Here is a 27,259-nt window from a genome sequence, read left to right as displayed (position 1 = left end):
TCCAAGTTTTAGACAGGGATTTTCCACCAGCTCTACCTGGAAATTCCATGGATGGAACCTGAGAACTTCTCTATGCAAAGCAGATGCCCTACGATTAAGCCACAACCCTTCCTCAAATTGTTGTATAGAAATTGTTGGAACAAGGAAACTGCAAGTGTGTTTTCCTTCAAAAACATGAACACCATTCTCTCTCAAGGACAAACGTGAGTGGCATGTTTTTTATATAAACCATGGTTTCTATCATTTATTTATATAATCTACCCTTTGTTACCAGTTATATGCACAGTGATTGTATATAACCTCCAGGTATATAATTTAGAGACAAATATATGGTTTTCTTACACAGGTTCAACATCATACTTTGGTGTGGGGTGTGTGTTGAAGTCTGCACCCTCAGAAAAGGAGAAGAGCTGGGAAGTGATCCCACCGACGATGAGGTCCCCTGGCTGAAAATATTGATATCGCACCTGGAGGGGGTCATTCATGGTGCACACAACAGGAGCCAACTTGCAATCAGTTTGAGGCAATAGCAACAAAACCATGAGTCGCAAGGACTGAAAGTACCCTGTCATCCAGAAGGCAAAACTGCTGTCCCTTGATAAAGAATTCACTGTCCCTATCTTGATCATTATCTTCTAGTGACTATCTGTTTACCACATCCTGGTATCAATGGCTTTACAGTCTGATGCTCAAGTGATCTGTTGGCTTCTGTCTTAATATATAGGGGAACGTAGTCTGCACAAAGGGTGACACAGCACTGTGTGTACCTCAGCCTTTTTCTGTCCAGTTCAAGGGCTATTATAATAGGATTTTAAAAATAAAATCTCCAATGTCATTTGGACTGTGACTGCAGTAAGTGAATAATTATGGCATTGGATAATTATGCAGAGTGAGAAATCATACTCCCCAAAGTATTGTGTTCAGTAAGGCATCAGGTGTAGCAGAACTGTGAAGTAAACATGGGCATGATCCAGCCAATGTTAAGCACACATAGACTGCTATTCTATTTTCACTTACCCGAAAGTAAGCACAATTGAACTCAGTGGGACTTACTTCTGAATAGTTGTGTATATGATCACAGCCATTAAATTAATCCATAATGATATGAGAGCTATGCCATTTTTATTTTTAAAGTTTTTATTATGTGTGTAAAACAAACAATTTTGGGTTTATTTCTAAGCTTGGGGCCTAGTTTTAGAATTAGAAAACATGGGTTTCATTAGGACATTCTTGCACCCATGTTGGTCAACACATGTCCAGGTTCATGCCAATTATACCTGATGTCAATCTTTTTGCAAAAAGGGTGCCACTAATGATGTAGCTTTCATACATATGTATATAGACCAAAAGGCTTGTACAGGAAGTGCCTAGACAGCATCTTGAGAAGTAGAGACATCACCTTGCCAACAAAGGTCCGTATAGTTAAAGCTATGGTTTTCCCAGTAGTGATGTATGGAAGTGAGAGCTGGACCATAAAGAAGGCTGATCGCCGAAGAATTGATGCTTTTGAATTATGGTGCTGGAGGAGACTCTTGAGAGTCCCATGGACTGCAAGAAGATCAAACCTCTCCATTCTGAAGGAAATCAGCCCTGAGTGCTCACTGGAAGGACAGATTGTGAAGCTGAGGCTCCAGTACTTTGGCCACCTCATGAGAAGAGAAGACTCCCTGGAGAAGACCCTGATGTTGGGAAAGATGGAGGGCACAAGGAGAAGGGGGCGACAGAGGACGAGATGGTTGGATAGTATTTTCGAGGTTACCAGCATGAGTCTGACCAAGCTGCGGGGGGCAGTGGAGGACAGAAGTGCCTGGCGTTCTCTGGTCCATGGGGTCACGAAGAGTCGGACACGACTAAACGACTAAACAACAACAACAAAAATGATGTAGCTTTCATACATATGTATATAGACCAAAAGGCTTGTACAGGAAGTAAGGTGGCAATGGACTGGAAACCAGCTGCAAGAGGTGCTGCAAAATTGCCCACCTTCCATTTTTTCACATTTTTGTGCATCCAGCCAAAATAGTTTCCCACCTTTGCTCTCATCCTGTGTTATTACACATGATTAGCTAGAACATATGGAAAGTGAGGACATGCATTCAGAAGTGCATCCAAATCACATGAAAAGACATACTTTTCTAATGGGTGGAATCAGATGTGAAAAAGGTTATTCCTGAACTCTTGGAGCATTATCCAGCAAAATGGCATTGTCGTCTGCTAATTTGGACACAACTGTGGTTCCAGTGTTAATATTTACTATTGTGAAAGGAAAGGCGGTTTACTTTTGTGAATCACCCTGAGATTTTATGATGAAAGGCGGTATATACATAAATCTATTTTTTTAATTACATATTTATTAAAGTTTTTGAATACAAATGCATAAATAATAAACGACATTACTTATATCATAACATAATTTCATCACTTCTTTGAACTCCCTCACATCTCCCGCTCCCACTTACATTGTTACAAAAAAATTTTCCCAGCAAATTACCCACTTGTTTACAATCTTATCTCCACTCATTTAAATAAAATCTAGCAATTCTCCAAAAAAATTATATTTTCCTTAATCTCACTTATCATCAAAATCATATCTAATTCAGTGGTGGGCAGTTATTTATGATCTAGCATCCTTCTTAACGTTCAGCCAAATTACAATATTTTTGTAAATAATTCTTGAATTTCCTCCAGTCCTCCTCAACCCTCTCTTCTCCCAGGTCTCGGATTCTGCCAGTCATCTCGGCCAGTTGCATATAGTCCATCAGCTGCATCTGCCACTCTTCCAGTGTGGGTAGATCTTGAGTTTTCCAATTCTTAGCGATGAGTATCCTTGCTACCGTTGTTGCATACATAAAAAATGTTCGGTCCTTCTTTAACACCTTCTGGCCGACAATACCCAGAAGGAAGGCCTCTGGTTTCTTAGTAAAGGTATACTTAAATACCTTCTTCAGCTCATTATATATCATTTCCCAGAAGGCCTTCACTTTAGGGCAGGTCCACCAGAGGTGAAAGAATGTTCCTTCATGTTCTTTACATTTCCAGCATTTATTATCAGACAAATGGTATATTTTGGCAAGTTTAACTGGGGTCATGTACCATCTATATATCATTTTCATTACATTTTCCTTCAGAGCATTACATGCAGTGAAGTTTAGCTCAGTGGTCCACAACCTTTCCCAGTCCTCAAACATAATATTATACCCAATGTCCTGAGCCCACTTTATCATAACCGAATTAACCATTTCGTCTTGTGTATTCCATTTTAACAGCAAGTTATACATTCTTGACAATACCTTAGTCTTTGGTTCTAACAATTCTGTTTCCAACTTCGATTTCTCCACCTGGAACCCTACCTTTTTATCATTTTTAAAGACTTCTTTAATCTGAGCGTAATGTAACCAGTCTCGCACTTTATCCTTCATTTTCTCCAAACTCTGCAATTTCCAATTGTCTCCATCTTTTTCTAATATTTCCCAATATTTTGGCCATTTGGCCTCCATATTGGGTCTTTTTCGGGTCTTAGCTTCCAGAGGTGAAAGCCACCTCGGAGTTTTGTTTTTCAATAAGTCTTTGTATTTTGTCCAGACATTAAATACTGCTTTCCTGACAATATGGTTCTTAAAGACCTTATTGATCTTAACTTTGTCATACCATAAGTATGCATGCCAACCAAAAGCGTTGTTAAAACCTTCCAGGTCCAGTACATCAGTGTCTTCGAGAAGTAGCCAGTCTTTTAGCCAGCAGAAAGCTGCGGCTTCATAATACAGCTTTAAGTCTGGCAGGGCAAAGCCCCCTCTTTCTTTCGCGTCAGTTAGTATCTTAAACTTAATTCTGGGCTTTTTGCCCTGCCAGACAAATTTAGATATATCTCTCTGCCACTTCCGGAAGCACTCCGTCTTGTCCACAATCTGCAATGTTTAGAACAAAAACAGCATTCTTGGCAATACATTCATCTTGACAGCAGCAATTCAGCCTAACAAGGAAAGCTTCAATTTTGTCCAGCTATCCAAGTCTCTCTTAATTTCAGACCAACATTTTTCATAGTTATCCTTAAATAGACTCAGATTCTTTGCTGTTATATTTACCCCTAGGGGTATATACATAAATCTAATCAATAAATAATAAAATTATTTAAAATGAATAACAGTTCAGGGTTCACTTTAGTTTATTGACATATTTCAAATTAATCTTTAACGTCCTTCAGTGGAATGGCTTCAGGGTGGTTTAGAATTGGAAGCAGATATTCATGTCTAGTATAGGCATTTATAATAGTGAGCATCTTCTTTGATCCTAGACATGTTTGACTAGAAAGAGACAAATCTCACACACATTCCCAAAGAAATATACATATACCCAGTAAGTAAGCACTGTAGCACAGTGCTACAGTATGAGAAATCTTATAAAAGCTTAAATAACATACTGTAGCTTTCAATCACAGAAGACAACAGGTTGTTGTTATTTTAACATATTCTTTTTATTAGATGTGCCTTTTTGTTCAAATCAGGCCTCAGCAAAATAATGTAGCATTTGGGGAAAAAGACACAACCCAGTAATCCTGCACTGGAAGCCAAGATGGAGAAGATCTCAACAGCCACCATGTATTTGCCTTTGGTGCTCAGGTAGGTGGGGAAGAAGGATAACCAAACACTGCAAAATAACAGCATGCTGAAGGTGATTGACTTAGTTTCCTGGAAAGTGTCTGGTAATCTCCTGGCTAGGAAAGCCACAGTGAAACTGACAGTAGCCAAGAAACCCATGAAGCCCAATACACAATAAAACATTGCATCTGACCCTTCATTACATTGCACAATGGTCTCACTGATAGCTGAATGCATGTCCAATTCTGGAAACGGTGGAGAGGTTGCCAGCCAGATAGTGCAAAGAGTGACTTGAATAATGGAGCATGAAAGAATAATAGAGGCAGTCACTTTCCACCCCATCCATTTCCTCATTTTGGATCCTGGCTTGGTGGCCATGAAAGCTAGAATCACGGTGATGGTTTTGGCCAACATGCAAGAAACAGCCACTGAGAAGATGATACCAAAAGCGGTTTGTCGAAGGAGGCACGTCACTGCATTGGGTCGACCAACGAATAAAAAAGCACAAAGAAAAGAAAGCAGGAGGAAAACAAGGAGAGTGTAAGAAAGGCTCCGGTTATTGGCTTTGACAATGGGCGTCCCATGGTGTTTCATAAAGGTTCCCAGCACCAGAGCTGTAATGAAAGAAAGGGAGAGAGCAGCAATGGCCAAACCTATTCCCAAAGAATCTTCATAAGACAAGAAAGTTATAGCTTTGTGGAGGCAGAAATCCCTGTTAATATTTGGATAATGGCTCTCTGGACACTGAAAGCAGCTATCCATATCTGGAAGAAATTAATGTGAAATTCCTGAATAAATACGTACTTATGTGTACACTCACCCACACCCACACATCCTGTATATAGCATCTGAGTAAATAAAGGCTAAGTTGTACATAGTATAGAACTGCTGGTGCTGAGCCAAAAATGCCCATACGCCTTGAAGTATAAATGATGGATATAATGGCATTTCTTACCCTTCTGGTTTGCAATCTTCCCCTCTGGACAGGGATGACAATCATAACAGCAAAATGGTTTCCCTTCCTTCTTTGTCTTGTGATAACCAGGAAGGCAATTGTCATTACACACTGAAAGAGGGTGTGTCTGCCAATAAATTAAGATGACGCTTATCAAAGGCAAAATATATGAAACTGAGGATACTGATTTTTAAAATTTATTTCAGAACATGAAAAATGAACCATTTCCCTCAATCTTTTGACTCATCTTTAATTGGTTATGTTTTTTTCTTACTCAGCATTATTATATTAGGCTTTGCAGCAACCTTCACCAACCCTGTAGCCTCCAGGGTTGCACCATTATGAGAAGGCATCAATTGGTGAAGGCTGCTGTACCATTTTGTTTTCAGATTTGTCCTTTGACATTGGTGGTTGCTAAATATGTACCTGTTTACATGGTGTTCCTGAAAAAACAGGTGCCTTATGTACCAAATTGAATCTGTAGATGGAAATTAGGGTTGATTTACTTAATTATTATTTTAATCAATATTTCCCCCTTCCTTCCAAAGGAGCCCATGTGATAGAAAGCAGGAAGCGCTATAGACAAAACAGACCTATTTTCGTGTCTGAAGACGGAAACATTTTTTGAATATTGCACAGGTATTTAATTATGTGTTTAAGTACACATGTCCTACCTGATTGAACCTGCTGGGCCATATGATGGCATTATCAGAAATGGTGAACAGATTCTCTGAGTGTGCCTGAGGATCTATCCTCCCAACTTTTGCTCTAAGGAAGGACTGGTTTGTGAATGTCACCCAGTTGATAATATCAAATCCAGCTACTAATTCCCCACTAACGTCAAAGGAAACCTCATCTCCAGCACTGTTGTTAAATGGGGTGCTTCTCAGAAAGTGGGGGAGCTGAAAAGAAAAGTAAGAGATGCAAACATACATATTTAAATGCAAATTGTTGCCATTTGAGATATGTTTGCATGTCCCTGTTCTGAGTAGGGAAATATAATGCAAGTTGAAATCTCAGGTTATTGGATCACACTGAATAGAATTACCTGCCATGACTTCTTATTCTGGTCCTTCCATCTGTCTCCATTCAACAGTGCCCTGCACTTTGATATGGAAGAATACATGGCATGCAAAGCATGTGCCACAGCATAGATGGCATTGTAGATGCTGTAGCTGTGGGCAGTCATGCTCATTTCAAAAACAGATCCAGGAAGAGACTCCAGTTTCTCTTCCCCAGTGCAGATATTTCCATCCCTCTCGTCTTCACCAGAGCTGGGGAGCGAGCAATCAAATACCTTTTGCCAGAAGTCCCACAGGAAACCATCCTCTTTTTCCAGTATTGGATTCCTCATTTGCAGAAATTCCTGGAATCCTGCCACCTCCTTTGAGGAGATTGCAAGGGTTACAGATCCATGGATGAAATGAATGTCCCAGCTTCTTTGAATGGGAATTGATGTGAAATCCACATCTGCTGTCATAATCCAGACCTTCATCTTCACTGGTACATCCCCAAATTGTGAGAACCTGAGCAGGATTCTTAAGTTTAACATTGCCTGAAAGTCACCATGGAAGATCACGGTATTGACTGTGCTTTCCATGGTAATATTTATAATCTCACATGCCTTCTCTGCCATTTCATGGAGTTGATTAGAAAATCCTATATCTGGTATGGTTTTGATGAAGTCAAAGCAAATACCATTATCGGCAAACATGGAAAGCACCTTCTGTACAAATATCTTAGAACTGTCCACATCGAGGTAAAGCACCCCAATCCATGTCCACCTGAAATGCAACAATAACTGGAGGATCCCCCTGTATTGATGGGCCCCATTTGGGAACATCCAGTGGAAGAAAGCATCTTCAGCATTGTTATTTGTCTCTGAAGCAGAGGCATATATCAGCTAAAGAAAAGAAATAAAAAAAGGAGCAGGTAGGAAGTGGTGTTATTTAGGAACATAGGAAGCTGCCTTCTGTTGAATCATACCATTGGTCCATTTCACTTAGCTTTATCTACAATGAGCAGCAGCAGATGTGTAGGGCTATGGGCAAAGGTCTCTTGCTGCCCTGCAGGGAGTAGCTGGGGGATTGAACCTGGGGACTTCCATATGCAGGACAGATGCTCTGTGACTGAGCCACAGCCCTTCTGTGTATGTGTATTATCAAAATCTGGTACAGTGCTATCTCATGTTACAGACGCTTCAGGTTACATATCTTCAGGTTACAGACGCTTCAGGTTACAGACTCCTCTAACCCAGAAATAGTACCTCGGGTTAAGAACTTTGCTTCAGGATGAGAACAGAAATCGTGCGGTGGCGTGGCAGCAGCAGGAGGCCCCATTAGCTAAAGTGGTACCTCAGCTTAAGAACAGTTTCAGGTTACAAAAGGACCTCCAGAACGAATAAAGTTCTTAACCCGAGGTACCACTGTACTATCTTGAAAGCATCAGGTCAGTTCCCAAAGATTTTTTTCTGTCTTCAGCATATATTCATAGAATCAAAGAACCCTAGAATTTTATAGCTGGAAGGGACAACGAGGAGCATCTAGTCCAACCCCCTGTAATGCAGGAATATGTTGTCCAACGTGGGGGTCGAACCCACAACCCCAAGATCAAGAGTTTCCTGCTCTACTGACTGAAGTATTCCTCAGGAAGGTTTCATAAGCCATCATGAAGCATTGAGGCTGGTTGTATGAATAGAGAACGAAATAGAGATACAGGAGGAAAGGCTAGAGACATGGCAGGTTGGAGTCAATAAGATTGAGTCAGGGCAGGAAAAAAAAACCAAGAGTTATCCTTGGGGATCAAAGTGGAGGAAGGAAGCCACAACTGGAGGGCAAGTCATAGTTCTGGAGAGGATATCATGGCAGACTGAGCGTCTTTTGTTGGCAGCTCACCGACTAAGATGATTACATGTTGCTTGGTTATAGCCAAGGTGTAAATCTTAGCTATAAAAATTCACTCTAGCAATAAGAGTATTGACCTTTGATGCTCTGAAAAACTCACTGCCTCTGTTGGGAGACTGATGTGCTGCCGGAAGAGTGTGGGTGACTTAAAAGGAGACCAAGATTGTGTATGGGATCTATTTAATGGACAAATAGAGTATGCAAACCTTCCTTTCTCTAATTATCTCAATCTATCCCTGAAACGAATGTAACTCGTGACTGTGAGAGGTACAGGAACACAGTGAAGCTGATCAATACTCTTTTTGCTCAAAGCACTAGTGGCCACAGACTGGTTCACTAGACAGTCATGGTGGACAGATTCATTCCACAGACTGAGAGAAGTCACTGACAAAGTAGATCCTGTAAACTGCAGTCCTGTGACTTATTAGGTGGGGCAACTGCACACAGATCCAAAGGCTATCAGTCTGGCTCCCAGCAGTTTCTGTCAGGTAGAATTTATTTCTCTCTTCTGCCATTCTCACCCCAAGCCTGTTGTTCTGACAATTCATTTGTAAATAAGTAACTAGAGTTGTATGCAGTTATGTTTTACTCAGGGCAGTTCCACAGAAATACCGGTAAATAAATCTGCATTAGTGACTTTCATTAATTATGACGAATCTACTCTGTGTAAACTTGAATTGCATTCATCTTTTGCATTTTGTGGAATCACAATCTATCATATTGTTCTACTATGTTACTGTTGCAAGTTTTTAGAATCCAGCCAACTAGGCTATTTACCATGTGTTCTGAGATGATTTCCCATTTTGTATCAGAGACTATACATATGAGAAAGAAATCAAATTGCCAAATTGAGATTCCTCACTCAAAATTTGATGTCTAAGCAGCATGCATAGTGTCTTTCTTAATTTCAGTCACATCGTTTTCCACTTCCAAAGTCAAAACCTTCATCTTAAAATGATCCCCATGTACATGCCTTACTTGTGGAAACTTGTAGATGCCCAGTATGGTTGCAATATGTCCAATGATGTTGGAATTGGGTCCCCCAATGACAGTTACCAGATTGTTCTCGACATCACATTTGTAGTTAGGGATGAATTTGTCATGTGTGGAGAGAACTTTTAATGCTGCCTGACTTGTGAATTGTGGATTAAAGTAATGATTATAGATGTCAAAGCCAAGAGTGATGTTGGGTAAGATTTGGGGGTTGTCATTGATCTCCTTCACTGCAAATACCAAGGCCAAAATGTGCTGGTAGTTCTGTGACAGTAGCCTGAAACAAAGATCACATGAAATGCAAGAGTGCTGCAATTTCAGGGGGGAAATAGTAGCTGCATTTCTATTCAACACATGCTTGCTAAGCATAATTGTATTAAGAAAGATTGTAGGCCTCAGCTCAATGGAAATAACATTGGCCCAGAGCCACTAGTTTGGAAGCATGTTGACCCATATTTTCAATACAATTACTACTCACTAACTCACAGGGGTACTTGCACAGATATGGTTCTTACTTAGAATCATAGAATCATAGAATCATAGAGTTGGAAGAGACCACAAGGGCCATCGAGTCCAACCCCCTGCCAAGCAGGAAACACCATCAGAGCACTCCTGACATATGGTTGTCAAGCCTCTGCTTAAAGACCTCCAAAGAAGGAGACTCCACCACACTCCTTGGCAGCAAATTCCACTGTCAAACAGCTCTTACTGTCAGGAAGTTCTTCCTAATGTTTAGGTGGAATCTTCTTTCTTGTAGTTTGGAACCATTGCTCCGTGTCCGCTTCTTTGGAGCAGCAGAAAACAACCTTTCTCCCTCCTCTATGTGACATCCTTTTATATATTTGAACATGGCTATCATATCACCCCTTAACCTCCTCTTCTCCAGGCTAAACATGCCCAGCTCCCTTAGCCGTTCCTCATAAGGCATCGTTTCCAGGCCTTTGACCATTTTGGTTGCCCTCCTCTGGACACGTTCCAGTTTGTCAGTGTCCTTCTTGAACTGTGGTGCCCAGAACTGGACACAGTACTCCAGGTGAGGTCTGACCAGAGCAGAATACAGTGGCACTATTATTTCCCTTGATCTAGATAGAAAGCAGATGCAGCTGATTTTGGGTTGAGTGACAAACAGGGATGTGTTCACAACTGACATGGCACTTTCTCTGTGAAGTGGTTCAGTTTCATTAATGAGCACACAGTGTTTGGCGGTAGATATTCTCGTTCTGCTCACACAACATTATGTGTCAATATCAGGTAGATATATACTTCTATATGTGTGGGGTGCTAGGTATACTGACTGTTTCTTTGATAATGGTGCTACATCTACCTCAACTACATTATTATTATTATTATTATTATTATTATTATTATTATTATTGCAATGGCATGTAGCACAAGCAGAGTTTGGAAACCTTTTTGAACAAAGAAGGATGCATTGGTAGGAACCTGCAAATTTACAAATGTCATATAATATTTGTTCTGCGTTTCTGAGTAGGAGTTTATCTTCCATGTGATAGCAACTGTGCTTTAGAATGTGCTGCCTTTTAATATTAGGCAGACATCTTCATTGCACTTTTTTATATGCTTACCAAACATATTCTTTCTGCTTATTCAGAAATAGCAAGGTCACCACAGCTCTTGCATATGGCCCTCACAATATTATTTAGTTATGCTGATTTTTATTATGTACAGTATTACAGAACTTTTCATTAAGTAGTTTAAAGCTCCAACGCATAAATGAATTTGTTTAAGTAAACCTCCACTCTACTGCAGTAAATGCCAAACCACACTAGTCCAAAATATTACTTGGAAAAAGGCATGAGAAGGCTAACAGACTTGGTTCCTTACATGAAATCATCAATCAGCTCCTGATAGGGATGTCTTTCAAATGTGATTGGATCATAAAGGATGTAGATCTGAGAAATTATGCCAGCAATAGTGAGCTCCCCTGATTGAAAATACTTGTGAAGAATAGGAATAGGCTCACTCGTTGTGCATTTAACAGCAGATATCTTGCTTACTGTTTGAGGGAGGAACAGTAATCCCAACACCACAAATGTCAACATCTTGTACAATGGCAATCCTTCACCTGTTCCCACATTGTCCTTTGAGTGCCCCTGAGCATAGTCCTCACTAACAACCACAAAATCAGTGTTTTATGCTATAGTTTGAAGTTGGGATGAAGTATCAGTTATCAGAATAATGGAGTCCTGACTTCACTCAGTCCAGGTTCTGATTACACCAGGGTGTGTTAATGACATTCTTCTATCTTGCTTCATATTTTTTTACAGCTGGCAACCGTAACTCCTTTGGGACATGAGGACGAAGTCAAATCAATAATGGATAATTTCGAATAATTACAGGGGAGATAACTGCATGCTCAGAGTTAGAGACTGTATGGAACAAAGCAGAACAAAATATGTTTACTGTGTGTCCATAGAAAGTTTCACTGATTCACTGCAGTGGAATAGCAAGAGACACAAAGGCTTGCAATGACCCATAAACAATGCCAGAAAACAAAGATGCAAGGTAAAATACCAGAAAAGATGTGGCAGATTGGAATGTTGAAATGGCATAATGTTTTACCCAAGGTGTAGACTGACAGGGCTGTGCACAGGATTCAGCCACAGCCTGAAACAGAAACCAAATTATGCCAGTTTGGTGGGATTCTTGCTTTGCCTGAGGTAGTTGCAGACAGCTCCAAATCAACACAATCATCATCATCACCCTAAATATAATAACCATTGTCATTATTATCATCATGAAAATATAACAATTGACCATTTTCTTCTCTCCAATGAACCCCTAAAATGTGCTGAGGAGATCGGCCACAGAATTCCTAATACTTATTACCACCCCTGCAGAAAGAGAAACTCAAACAAGAATAATGGAAAGTAAGCTCAAGCACAGGCCAAAGCAAAAGATGGTCAAATCATTCTCTTTATTAGATGTGCCTTTTTGTTCAAATCAGGCCTCAGCAAAATGATGTAGCATTTAGGGAAAAAGATACAACCTAATAATCCTGCACTGGAAGCCAAGATGGAGAAGATCTCAACAGCCACCATGTATTTGCCTTTGGTGCTCAGGTGGGTAGGGAAGAAGGATAGCCAAACACTGCAAAACAATAACATGCTGAAGGTGATTGATTTAGTTTCCTGGAAAGTGTCTGGTAACTTCCTGGCTAGGAAAGCCACAGTGAAACTGACAGTAGCCAAGAAACCCATGAAGCTCAATACACAATAAAACATTACATCTGACCCTTCATTACATTGCACAATGGTTTCACTAATAGCTGAATGCATGTCCAATTCTGGGAATGGTGGAGAGGTTGCCAGCCAACCAGTGCAAAGAGTGACTTGAATAAGGAAGCATGAAAGAACAATAGAGGCAGCCACTTTCCACCCCATCCATTTCCTCATTTTGGATCCTGGCTTGGTAGCCATGAAAGCTAGAATCACGGTGATGGTTTTGGCCAGCATGCAAGAAACAGCCACTGAGAAGATGATACCAAAAGTGGTTTGTCGAAGGAGGCACGTCACTGCATTGGGTCGACCAACGAATAAAAAAGCACAAAGGAAAGAAAGCAGGAGGGAGACGAGGAGAGTGTAGGAAAGGCTCCGGTTATTGGCTTTGACAATGGGCGTGTTGTGGTGTTTCATAAAGGTTCCCAGCACCAGAGCTGTAATGAAAGAAAGGGAGAGAGCAACAATGGCCAAACCTATTCCCAAAGAATCTTCATAAGACAAGAAGGTTATCGTTTTTGGGAGGCAGAAATCCCTGTTAATATTTGGATATTGACCTTCTGGACACAGGAAGCAGCCATCCATATCTGGAAGAAATACATATGAAATTCTAGATAGATAGATAGATAGATAGATAGATAGATAGATAGATGGCTGGATGGCTGGATAAATAGATAGATAGATAATCTCAGTAATCAGTGCTCAACTGTACATAGTTTGAACCAAAAGCTGAAATATAATGCTCCATTATTTTCATGCAGTTAAGCTTTCATGTGATCATAATAGATTCAGAGCACTAATAACTCCATTCCTGTGTCAGCAGTAGCTTTCACATAGTCAGAGTTGTCATGCCCTATTTTGTCTGGATGTGCTACAATAACTTTTCTTCATACACTTGTTCTATCCCACAATTACTTCTAGCCATGCCCCCCACTGGCCCGTGAGCCATCAGATTTCTCAAAAGGCAAATGGTCCTTGCTCTCAGCAATGGTACCTACTCATACTACCCATAATGGCACACATCCTTTTTAACAATATGTGGCATTTCTTCAGTCATCACCAGAAGCATGAATAACTTGAAATGTTATGGTAACTTGTCTAAGCAAGTTTTTTGCTCTATAACACGCACCCGACCATAACACGCATGTAGTTTTTAGAGGAGGAAAATCCGTAGGCATGCCACCCGTAGGCATTCCCTCCATAACACGCACAGACATTTCCCCTTACTTTTTAGGAGGAAAAAAGTGAGTGTTATGGTGCAAAAAATATGGTAAATTCCGGATATAATGTTTACACAGCATTTCTTACCCTTCTGGTTTGCAACCTTCCCCTCTGGACAGGGATGACAATCATAACAGCAAAATGGTTTCCCTTCCTTCTTTGTCTTGTGATAACCAGGAAGGCAATTGTCATTACACACTGAAAGAGGGTGTGCCTGTCAACAAATGAAAGAATATAATGTTTATCATACACTAAAAATGTGAAAATATGAGAATAAATCTAGTTCCCCCCTGTTTTATTTCAGCACCTCAACATTGGGCCATTTCAATGTTTCTACCCATTTGTAATTGGTCTCCTTTATTATAATTGCATTTGCCAACCTGTTGCCCACCAGACTTTTTGGACTGCAACTCACTCAGAGCACCAGTGCAATCTGGTTGCCTGGGACTGACAAGAGTTGTAGACCAAGCCATCTGGATCACAGCAGATGATGAAGGCTATTTTAACTTTTGTTTTCTGATTGGCCTTTTGGTTTGGTGGTTGCTAAGCTTAACAATTGCACATGGTATTATTGTGAAGATAGATGCCTCAAATGTGAAATCAAATCTTGAACTGGAATTTGAGGTTCATTTGTCCATTCATTCTAAACATCATACATTACCTCCCAAAGGATCCCAAATTTGATCGAAGCAGGCAGGGCCAACAAATTTCACTTTCTAAAGACTGAACCACTCATGATGTTGGGAAGGGAATTAAATATATGTTTAAATGCAAATGGGTCCTACCTGATTGAACCTGCTGGGCCATATGATGGCATCATCAGAAATGGTGAACAGATTCTCTGAGTGTGCCTGAGGATCTATCCTCCCAACTTTTGCTCTAAGGAAGCACTGGTTTGTGAATGTCACCCAGTTGATAATATCAAATCCAGCTACTAATTCCCCATTATGGTCAAAGGAAACCTCATCTCCAGCACTGTTGTTAAACGGGGTGCTTCTCAGAAAGTGAGGAAGCTGGAAAAAAGAAAGAGAAATAAACTGGCATCTTTGGATGCTAATTGTTTGTGTCTGAGATCTATGTGATGAAATGGGTTGCACGTCCCTGTTTTGTCTGATGAGGGAAATGCCATAGAAATTGGAATCTCAGGTTGCTAGAACTCAGTGAGTTGGATTACCTGTTGTGGCTTCTTATTCTGGTCCTTCCATCTATCTCCATTCATCACTGTCCTATGCTTTGATATGGAAGAATACATGGCATGCAAAGCATGTGCCACAGCATAGATGGCATTGTAGACGCTGTAACTGTGGGCAGTCATGCTCATTTCAAAAACAGATCCAGGAAGAGACTCCAGTTTCTCTTCCCCAGTGCAGATATTTCCATCCCTCTCATCTTCATCAGAGCTGGGGAGTGAGCAATCAAATACCTTTTGCCAGAAGTCCCACAGGAAACCATCCTCTTTTTCCAGTGTTGGGTTCCTCATTTGCAGAAATTCCTGGAATCCTGCCACCTCCTTTGAGGAGATTGCAAGGGATACAGATCCATGGATGAAATGAATGTCCCAGCTTCTTTGAACAGGAATTGATGTGAAATCCACATCTGCTGTCATAATCCAGACCTTTGTTCTCATTGATTGACCTTCAAACTTCGAGAGCTCAAGCAAAATTCTTAAGTTCATTATGGCCTGATAGTCACCATGAAAGATCACTGCATTGGCTGTGCTTTCCATGGTGATATTTATAATCCCACATGCCTCCTCTGCCATTTCATGGAGTTGATTAGAAAATCCTATATCTGGTATGGTTTTGACGAAGTCCAAGCAAACCCCATTGTGGGAAAACATGGAAAGCAGATTCTGTACAAAAATCTTTGAACTGTGCACATTGAGGTAAAGCACTCCAATCCAGGTCCATCTGAAGTGCAGCAACAACTTGAGGATCCCCCTATGCTGCTGGGCCCCATTTGGGAACATCCAGTGGAAGAAAGCATCTTGGGGCTTGCTATTTGTATCTGGAGCAGGAGCATATGCGATCTAAAAAGAATAAAGCAAAACAGCAGTGGGTATGAAGTAAAGTTGTATTTAGGAATACTGAAAGCTGCCTTACACTGAATCAGACGAAGCCTCAGCTATCAGGCCCTTCCTGGCTGCCCTGCCCACCACCTTAGGGTCATTGATGCAGGACCATCTGCACTCCTTCTAACCCCCATGGGTCATTTAGGAGAGAGGCACTTTCTTTTGCAGAAACGTCTGGGTTTTCACCTTCTACAGGCCACGAAAGAGAGAATTTGGAAAGGGGCGTATGTCGATGCCTTCTCCCTGCTCTATAGGGAGTCTGTTAAGCACGGCAAGGAGAAAGTTCAGGAGGTTGACACTGGCAAGCCTAAAGGGAAGAAGGTGGGGAGATATTGGGTAAATTGGGTAAATTGGGTAAATTGGCTACTTGACTATTTATGTTGGGGTGATTCTGCAGAAGGAACCCCTAATCCTAACATTTAAGTTAAAGCAAAGCCGCTATGATAAATGGATCTATATTAGTCATATCCATTAACTACAGTGGGTCTGCACTGAGTAAACTACAATTTTTGTATTTTGCTGCATTTTGTATATTGTCATTTTAGTGTCCAGCAAAATGAAGATTGTTTATCATGCTGTTCAGATATGGTCTCTCATTTCATATGCATGTGTGAAAGAAATCACACTCAAATTGAGATGTCTCACTCAGAATTTGACCTTTAAGCAGCATGCATAGTGGTTTTCTTAATTTCAGCCATATCACATTCCACTTCCCAACTCAAAACCTGCATCTTAAAAATAGTTTCCATAAACACAATTTACCTGTGGAATCTTGTAGATGCCCAGTATTGTTGTGGACTGTCCAATGATGTTGGAACTAGGACCTCCAATAAGCATTACCAGTTTGTTCTGGTTATCACATTTGTAGTTAGGGATGAATTTGTCATGTGTGGAAAGAACTTTCAATGAGGCCTCGTATGTGAATTTTGTATTAAAATGATTATTATAGACATCAAAACCCAGAGTGATGTTGGGTAAGATTTGGGGGTTTCCATTAATCTCCTTCACTGCAAATACTAAGGCCAAGATGTGCTGGTAGTTTTGTGTCACTATCCTGCAATGTGAATCATGTGAAATATTAGAATGCAGCAGTTTCAGAGACCAATACTTATTATTTTTTGGTTCAAGATGTGTTTCCTAAGTATGTTACATTAAGGCAAATTGTATCCTCCAGTTTATGTGATGGAACCTTGACCCACAGAGCTGGACATTTGACTTCTAGAAATATTAGCTCAATGACATAGCTTGTTTAGAAGTCAATAGCACATGGGCACACATGCTCAATGTTCAAAACAACTCATACTCACTGACTCAATTGTGTTAATAGCATAGATAGGTTCCCTCCATGTGACATATAAGACTGTTTTGGTGCATATAAAGATGATTTTTCAAAGAACGAAAAACAGGAAATTCTTGTTTTTAGATGTTGCACAAAGTTCATGGTCAATTCATTCTGCAGACATGGATGCATAGACATCCTCTTGTTTGAGAAGACAATTGAATATCCATAGTCAGCCATGACAACCTAAATGTAATTTTGTTTACTCCTTATGGGAGTAGTCCTCCATCCCATAGAAAACTTGCAATATAATGTTTTATTTGTGAAGCAAAGGCAATCTAGCAAAACCACCTTCAGAGATAAAGTGCTTGGCTGTGGATAATCTATTGCCTACTTGTGTGTAGATTCTGGGTAGGAGTGTTATTTTATGGTTTTGGAGTAAATGGTGAATTGCCTGTTTCTTTAGTTCCATGATACATATATCAACTACTACTGAACATACACATTTACAAATGACACATTTGTGAGGAGTCAGTCCGGCAGCAGCTATATTTTGGAACTCCCTTATTTACATTAAGCAGGCCACCTCAATATGCAGGCAGAGGGCCTTTTCAGTAGTCACACCTGCCCTGTGGAACACCCTCCTAGCAGATGTCAAGAAGATAAACAGCTACATGATTTCGAAAAGACTTTTGAAGGCAGCCCTGTTCAGTGAAGTTTTTAGAGTGATGTTGTGCCATGTTTTTATTATTTTGTGTTGTGAGCTGCCCAGAGTGACTGGGCAACTCAGGCAGATGGGTGGCATATGTTGTTGTTGTTGTTTTTGATGATGATGATGATGATAATGCTTGCTAGAAAGCATTTTTTCTTTTTTAAAAATAACTTATATAGACATCATAAGTTATTTATATATAATGTGCTGATTTTTAAAAAATATATAATTACCTTATACTATTTTCAATATACCATTTAGATTTTTTTAAAACACACACACACACACCATTTATATATATATTTGTAACTAAACAAACCCACCCTATCCAAAAATACTCGGACAGAAGTATGGTATGGTTAACATACTCAGCTCCTTACATAAAGTCATCAATCAACTCCTGAGAGGGATGTCTTCTGAATGTTATAAGGTCGTAAATGACGAAGATCTGAGACATTATAACACCAATGGTGAACTCCCCTGACTGATAATACCTGTGAAGAATAGGAGCAGGTTTACCGATCACACATTTGGCTGTAGGAATGCTGCTCACTGTCTGAAGCAGCAGCAGTAATTGCAGCACCATTAAAGCCAACATTTTGCATACCAACATTCCTTCTTGAAATTATCAACTGTTCAATCATTGTCCTTCAGTTGTCCTTGAGTATAACACATCTCAACTTGTATGACCACACATTTAGTGTATCATTTCATGGTCTGAAGTCAGGATTTAGCTTTAGTGACCAGAATCATGGAATCCCAATTTTACCAAGTCTTAGCTCTGAATTAGTCCTTCATTCGTGGTTTATAGTTGTGCTTTTAGCTACCAGGAATCCTTTGGGACATGATGAAGAAGTTGAACGAACAATGGTAAATTTGAAATAATTGCAGGGGAGAAAATTGCATGCTCAGAGTTAGGGGTTGTGTGGAACATTGCAGAAGAAAACATGTTTATTACACATCTTCAGAAAATTTCAATGTTTATCTGAAGCAGGTCAACAAGAGACACAAAGGCTTGCAATGACCCATAGCAAGTCCCAGATAATGGAGAAAATGGAACACAAAGGAATGGACAGTTGGGATGGTCTTTATTTGTCAAAGTGGCATAATGTTTTGCAAATGGTACAAACTAAAGCAGTGCTTAGTTTTTCAGCAATGGAATACTTCCCCAATGAATTTTGCAGCTCAGTATTGATGGAGTGGTTAAGATTATAGTGGAACCCAGGTATACAAAATTGTCTACCACCTCAAGTGTGTGATCACTAATGCTGAGGCATGGAGTGCTGGTGACCGAGGATGTTGGTCTTCACCAGGCTGCTGGTAACACTGAACTCCATGCAGGCTTGCATGAAATGGTTGATGTGTGTCCATAGAGCTTCCTCAGAGTGTGAGGTCAAGGCTGCATTATCTTCAAAAAACATCTCTCAGATAAGGACCCACCACACTTTTGCCTTGGTCTGGAGTCATGCCAGGTTGACTAGAACCCAAGAACTCCTTGAGTTGATGTACACACTAGCCTGTGAGAGCAATCGGGAGAAGAATATGCCAAACAGAGTTGGAATGAGAACACAGCCCTGTTTCACCTCACTCTTTATATGGCACCCCTTCAAGGTTGAGCCATCATAATGGACAGTTTGGCACATTTATCTCTTTTAGAGCAAATACAAAGGCCAGGATGTAGTAGTGCTGAGTTTGTCATGAGACAAAGGTTCTTGAGAACAGAAGCAGGCAAGGCCTAGGCAGTGTGGCCCACAAGGCCTACACAAATCTTTCAAGCCTAGCTGCTAGCAGTAAAATGTTGTGTCACTGTGACTCGTGACTCATCTTGGGTTCCCTATAAATGTAACCTGCCATCTCTGTGGGCCTCGGTGTAGAGTGTGTGTGTTTCAGCCAGTATGTTGTGTTGTTGCAGACAAGAGCAGCTCCAGGACTACAGTTAATCAGTAACTAAGATCTGTGCCTCTGTGAAGACTAAGAAAGCTGTTATGAGCACTCTGTGTATGCTCTTTAACCATGTTGTTTCTGAACAAGTTTATTTTCTTCAGTAAACTTTTATTCTGTTTATGAAGAAGACTCTGTGTTGATTAATTCACCACTGCGCAACAGAGTTACTACTCAAAAATGAGAGAAATTGCTACCGTATGATGAATGTAGAATGAAGAAGAGAGTAATTGCTGCATTACAATGTTTTTTGTATAGATTTCAAATCAATTACTAAAGATTTTGAAGAAATCATGTTTATCTGAATACAGAGGAATCAGCTTGGGTTGTTTTGTGACTGAGCAATTGAAAAAGCTACCAATCTGGGAATGGGCATGCCCTATGACAGTCATTTTGTGACAGCATCCTAAAAAAATTGAATAAAAAAATCATGCTGTTCCAAATAAATACATCAGTCCCAAAAAATAATTAATAGCAGAAAATTTGAAAACAGACCAGCAAGTCCTGTTGCAAACAATAAGACTTGCAGCTAAATTAACCTGGACCAGAATTATAAACTTGATCATTAGTGAGTTCTTTATTTAAAATTTCTTCTTGCAAGCTGATCTCTATTGTTCAAGTCAGGCCTTAGCAAAATGACATAGCATTTAGGGGAAAAGATGCATCCCAGTAAACCAGCACTGGAGGCTAAAATGGAAAAGATCTCCACAGCTACCATATATTTGCCCTTAGTACTCAGGTAGGTAGGAACAAAAGACAACCACACACTGCAAAAAACCAACATGCTGAAGGTGATGAATTTGGCTTCATTAAAACTGTCTGGTAACTTCCTAGATAGGAAAGCTACAGTGAAACTAATAACAGCCAGGAAACACATAAACCCCAAGACACAGTAGAACATGACACTGGACCTTTCATTGCATTGTAGTACAATTTCTTCAGTCATTGAGTACACATCAAAATCTGGGAAAGGGGGAGAGGTTGCTAGCCAAACAGTACAAATAGTACTTTGAATAAATGAGCAGGAAAGAACAATGAAGGCTGACAGTCTTTTCCCGACCCATTTCCTCATGATCGACCCTGGCTTTGTTGCCATAAAAGCGAGAACCACAATGGTGGTTTTGGCCAAAACACAAGAAACAGCCATTGAGAAAATGATGCCAAAAGCAGTTTGTTGAAGAAGACACATCATTTTCTCAGGTCGACCAATAAATAGCAAAGTGCAAAGGAAGCAGAGCAGGAGGGAGACGAGAAGAGTGTAGGTGAGGTCCCGGTTGTTGGCTTTGACAATGGGTGTGTCCCGGTGCTTAAGGAAGATCCCAAACACTAGAGCTGTGATGAAAGAAAAGAATACTGCAAATATAGCTAAAGTGATCCCCAAAGGTTCCTCATAAGACAGGAAGCTTATACATTTTGGAATGCATGCATCCTTGTTGCGATTTGGAAACTGAGCTTCTGGACATTGAAAACAGTCATCCATATCTGTAAAAGTAAAACATGGTTCTCTGTACATATAAAACCTCTGGTAGATATAACACATTGTGTTCAGCTAAGTCCTACTCAGAGAAGACCTATTAAAAGTAATGAGCCTGAAGTAGTCATGTCTTCAACTGGTGTACTCTGAGTAGGACTATTATTGAATACTTCCCAGTATAGTTACATTTTCTGAATGGGAGCTGCAAGTCAGTATCTAAAAAAGACAATTGGACCCTTTTAATGTCATCCTGTTTGGAAGGTATCATTGTCAGGGATGATATTAGTCCCAGCCTAAACAACCTAACATTTCAGTTTTCAAATGCCATAAACCCAGAAGTAAATGCTTCAGTTTTTGAATATGCATTGGAAGTTGAACATGCCATGCAGCTTCTGTATTGAGTTTTATATATTGAGGCTTCCATATTGAGTTTTCATTTTCGAATGTTTCAGAACTCGAACGGTCTTCCAGAACGGATTACATTTAAAAACCGAGGTACCACTGTATTTTGTTTTCTGAACATCTCCCTTAGCTGGAGAAACTGTTTCTCAACTCTCACCTTAACAGAAAAAGTAACTATCATCAAATATGTTACAAGTTAAATTGTTTTTAATGACTGTGTTTCAATATAAATATGTGTCTCGTGTCTTCATTTCAGCCATAGGGTGGCAGAAAGCATTGTACATGACATTTATTACCCTTCTGGTTGGAGATCTTTCCTTCTGAACATGGAAGGCAATCATAGCAGCAAAATGGTTCCCCTTCCTTCTTGGCTTTCCTATAACCAGGTTGACAATTGTCATTACAGAGTGAATGGGGAAGTGCCTGTCCATAAATGAAAGAGGACAATATACTACAATTCAGAAAAATTAAGTTTTATTAGTTGGTAGCTGACAGTTCAATCAACAATTAAGGAATATGAAGTTAAGAAACTGGTCAATGCCATAGTGGAATCATGATATCATTTACAGAAGTCATTTTTTATGCAGCCACTGATCACAGATAACATTGTGGTCACATGTGATAACATTGTAGAACATTCCTTCAGACTGAGTCACTTCTGTAGTCCAACAATGTGCCAGCTTTTAAACACTGAGAAAATGATTGGACACACCCTAAATATTCTTGGATCCTACCTGGTTAAACCTCGTGGGCCACATGATGATATCCTCTTGGATAGAGAACACATTTTCTGGAGGACCCAGAGAATGGGCATCCATCTTTCCAACTTTGACTCTCTGAAAGGACTGGTTTGGGAATACAATCCAGTTCATAATATCGAAGCCAGCTACAATTTCACCATTTTGATCAAATGTAACCATTTCACCTGCACTGTTGTTAAATGAGACACTTCTTAGAAAGTGTTGTAGCTAGATTGAGGGGAGGAACAAAGCAATTCATAAATATGCACAAATGGATTCAACATGATATCTTTCACACTTGAGGGCTGTGGTCCCATTTAAAAGCTGAATGCTGATTAAATATATTAGCAGTAGTATTTGAAGCAGCAACAATAACACATATAAAATACCATTATAATTAAAGCTGATGTGAAGTGCAACTCCATCATATCTATCCATTGACCATGCTCACTAGGACTGAACATCACATGGACAAAACATCATGAAGGCACAACACTGGCTGTTCCTGACTTAAATTTTTGGGGGTAAAAAGCTCTAGGACAGAGCATTTTCTAAAGAGTTATAATGCATTCTCATTTATAATACCATTCCAGATATTACCTTAGGCTGTTGATTCAGAAACGTCTGCCTCTCCCTACTGGCCCATGTTTGTTGTTTAAACTGGAATGACTGCATAGCATGCAGTGCATGAGCTATAGCATAGACTGCATTGTAAATGCTGTAACTGTGGCCAGTCATGCTCATTTGAAAAACAGATGTAGGAAGAGTCTCCAGACTCTCTGCCCCTGTGCAGACTTTCCTTTCCATCTCATCCACCACAAACTTGTGGAATGAACAGTTAAATGCCTCTTCCCAGAAGTCCTCAATGAAGCCATCTTCCTTTTCTGAAGGACTCTTCCTCTGAAGAAAAGTGTGGAATCCCAACACCTCCTTTGAATGAGTAGTGAAGGATAGAGCACCATGGATGAACTGTAGGCTCCAATTTCTTTGTAAGCGAAGTGATGTGAACTCCATCTGGGCTGTCATCACCCAAACTTTCGCCGCAGCTTGTATTGGTATTTCTTCAAATTCTGCAGCCTGAGGTATAATTCTCAACGTTATCATGTCCTGAATTTCTCCATGTACAACCACAACATTGGCAGTGCTTCGCATCGCAACAATGAATGATTCAAAGCCCTCCCTCACTGCATCCTCAAATTCATTTGAAAATTTAAGTTTGGGAAATCTTTCTATGAAGTCAAAGCATATACCTTTTCTGGAAAAAATGGGAAGCACCTTTTCAACAAATTTCTCTGTATTCTCCTCATCCTGAGAAACCACTCCAATCCACATCCACCTGAAGTGCAGGAGTAAGTGGAGTATACCCATGAAATGATGTGTCCCATTTGGGAACATCCGGTGGAAGAAAAAAGCTTGAGTTTTCTCATTCATTACTGGAGCAGAGCCATATATGAACTAAGGAAAAAAAGGGGAGGGGTAGGAGGAAAGAGATAGTTCTAAAATAATCATTTAAGATTAAGAACCCGAGATATCGCCAGTCCAAGCAGCTCCTCAAACCAGATGGCAATTGGGGGTCGTTATTGTGGTATCCTTCACCTAACATGCCTCAGTGAAGGCCATTATTTGAATCCCTTACCTGTCTACACTAAAAGCCAGCTAAACCAAATGGCCAAATCCACTACAAGCCATAAGTCAGAACAGTGCGAAGTAGGTGAAAAAGAGAGCACTCAAAAGCCAACCAAAAATTCCTGTTCACCCCTGAATTGGCAAGTGGCTAATCCCACTCTACTCAATGGTGAGATGCTATTAAAAAGCAGAAGGAGGACTTGGGTGAGGGGCAACCTCCTACTTTAAGCCTATTTACCACAACAGGCTATATAATGGTGAGAAAATGCTCCTCTCCTCAGGAGAAGGCAATACAGGAGTTCCTCTTTCATAGAGTTGAGTAAACCTACCCACAACTAAAGGTTGGGAGTGACAATATCAGGGGCCAGCAAACTTTTTCAGCAGGGGGCTGGTCCACTGTCCCTCAGACCTTGTGGGGGGGCTGGACTAAATTTTGGAGGGGGGGGGAGAATGAATTCCTATGCCCCACAAATAACCCAGAGATGCATTTTAAATAAAAGGGCACATTCTATTCATGTAAAAACATGCTGATTCCCAGACCGTCCATGGGCTGGATTTAGAAGGCGATTGGGCTGGATCCAGCCCCCGGCCCTTAGTTTGCCTACCCATGAACAATATGCATACCACCATATGCACCCTGCAATGTCCCTTCAAAATCTCACATGAATCTTAAGGATTCTTTCCCTAGAGTTTGCCCTTACTTGAGGCATCTTGTACATACAGAGGATGGTTGCCATGTGGAGACAGACATTTGAGTTTGGTCCCCCAATAACTGCGACTGGAGTGTTCTCAGCATCACACTTGTAGTTGGGGATGAATCTGCCTCTCCTGGAGAGAAGTTCCATTGATGCCAGATAGGTCCATGTTTCACTGAACTGGGTATTATAGACATGGAAGCCCAAGGTGACATTGGGTAAGATCTGCCCATTTTCATTTATCTGTTTTACAGCAAATGCCAATGCCAGGATGTGCTGGTAGGTCTGAGGTAGAACACTGCAATAAGGGTTACATGGTGCAAAATATTCATGACATTCAGATTAGGATGCTTATTATGTATATAGATATTGCTACATTAGAATGTCATTTGATTCATACATGTGTTGAAAACACAATATTAAATTAGGGATAATATTATATTTAACAACAACAACATATTCATAACCATCCTTAGAAGTATTTACATTTATCATTCTCTTTATACAATAAAAAGTCTCAAAGTGACTTGACAAGGTAAAATGCAACACATAAAAGCAATTTAAAGCCATAGAAAATTAGCTGTACAAAAGACATAAAATGCTCATCCAGCAACATATTAATAAGCGCAAGTTCTACTAACCCTGCTAAAATATGAGCACAAGAATAGGAGGCAGCATTAATGATTGCAAAGGTCTACGTAAATGAAAAGACTGACAGGGATGACACTAGGTACATCTTCCTGGTGAGGGCATCCCACAGAAATGCAAATGCTGACTTCCCCGCTGCCAAGGTGGGAGTCGGGAGCAGCTCAGCAATAACTCACAAGTTGTCAGTGAAGTTAACTCTTTATTCAAAGAAACAAAACAGCTCAGGCCTAGTGCTCACAGCAACTCTTCCTAGTAGGCCTTGCCCAAATGAGGCAGTTGCAAGGACTGATGGTCCCTGCCTTCCCAACACTCTCCAAGACTCCTCTTCCCCTTCCTTCTTTCCCAAGCAATCTCAGGTTCATTTGTCTCGTCTCTTGTTGCTGCTCCCTCTTCATACGTCTTCCAGTTCTGGGAGACCAGGAGGGAGAGGAACTGGTCACCGGAGGGGGAGACCCTCTGGCTTCGTCAGCAGCCCACCTGATCTCTGTCTCTTGGTCCCCCTCCTTTCCAGCTTCCACTTCTACCTCTGATTCTGGACTGCTCTCTGCCACGGTGTCTTCGTGCTCACTAAACCCTGTTACCACTTCAGTTTCCTACACCTCCTCCTCCCAGTCTGCTTCCTCTTCTCCCTCTGACCACTCATTGTCGCCCCACCACCCATCTCCTAGCTCTGAGCCTTCTTCCCCTGGAGGTTCCCTTGGGGAATCCCCAGCTGGTACCTCCCCCAGCCAGTGAATGACATTTGCCCTCTCAGATACAGGCTATCTTGCCAGGTACAGGCAAGATACACATAATACTTAAACTAAACTATGGATGCACAGCTGCTGGTGGGCTATTTGCTTCTTTCCTGCTCCAGCTATTGCTGTGCTGCTGAGAGTGAAATCGTGATCTGGACAGGTGTGGCTTCTTTCTGAACCTGCTTGGTGGTTTAAGAGAAACAAAGAGCAAGCAAAGAGAAATCCCTGCCATTCATGGCTCATTTGGGAGCAACCCAAGTTCAGAAGTAAAGCAAAGCCAGGCTATTACTTCGTTCCCAGCATTGTGGCAGCAGCAGGAATAAAATAGGACTAAAGTCACAGTCCCATCCAGACCAGATTTCAGTTTACACCAGGGGTCAGCTAACTTTTTCAGCAGGGGGCCAGTCCACTGTCCCTCAGACCTTGTGGGGGGGCAGACTATATTTTTTTTGGGGGGGATGAATGAACTCCTATGCCCCACGAATAACCCAGAGATGCATTTTAAATAAAAGGACACATTCTACTCATGTAAAAACATGTTGATTCCTGGACTGTCCACGGGCTGGATTGAGAAGGTGATTGGGCCAGATCCAGCCCCGGGCCTTAGTTTGCCTACCCATGGTTACGCAGTAAACAGCCAGATGCCTATGGGAATTGTTCTAGAACTCACCATTTCAGTAGCATGTACTATCACACTGTACATTCACATTTAAACCATAGTTTGATTTAACCATGGTTTAAAATGATTATCCAATAATGTTGCAGAAGGAACTGCCAACTGAATGTTCATTCCCAAGCAATCGTTACAAACATCCTAGTATTTAGAGTTTTGCGTTGGAGAACAAAGGGAATGAATGACTAAGTGACACAAACAAGCCATAGGTTTTAAATATCACTTTGTAATATGTCAAAACCAGCCTAGAAAAAGTAATGCAAATAGGAGACTATGTTACAATTGTTCCTATTCAATAGAATGGGGGAAGCTATAAAACCAATAAACCCTTTAAGGATGGATACAACTCCTCACA

The sequence above is a fragment of the Podarcis cretensis genome, assembly GCF_951804945.1.
Source record: "Podarcis cretensis genome assembly, chromosome: 13".
Taxonomy (NCBI): Eukaryota; Metazoa; Chordata; class Lepidosauria; order Squamata; family Lacertidae; genus Podarcis; species Podarcis cretensis.
Note: the sequence above shows the minus strand (reverse complement) of the source record.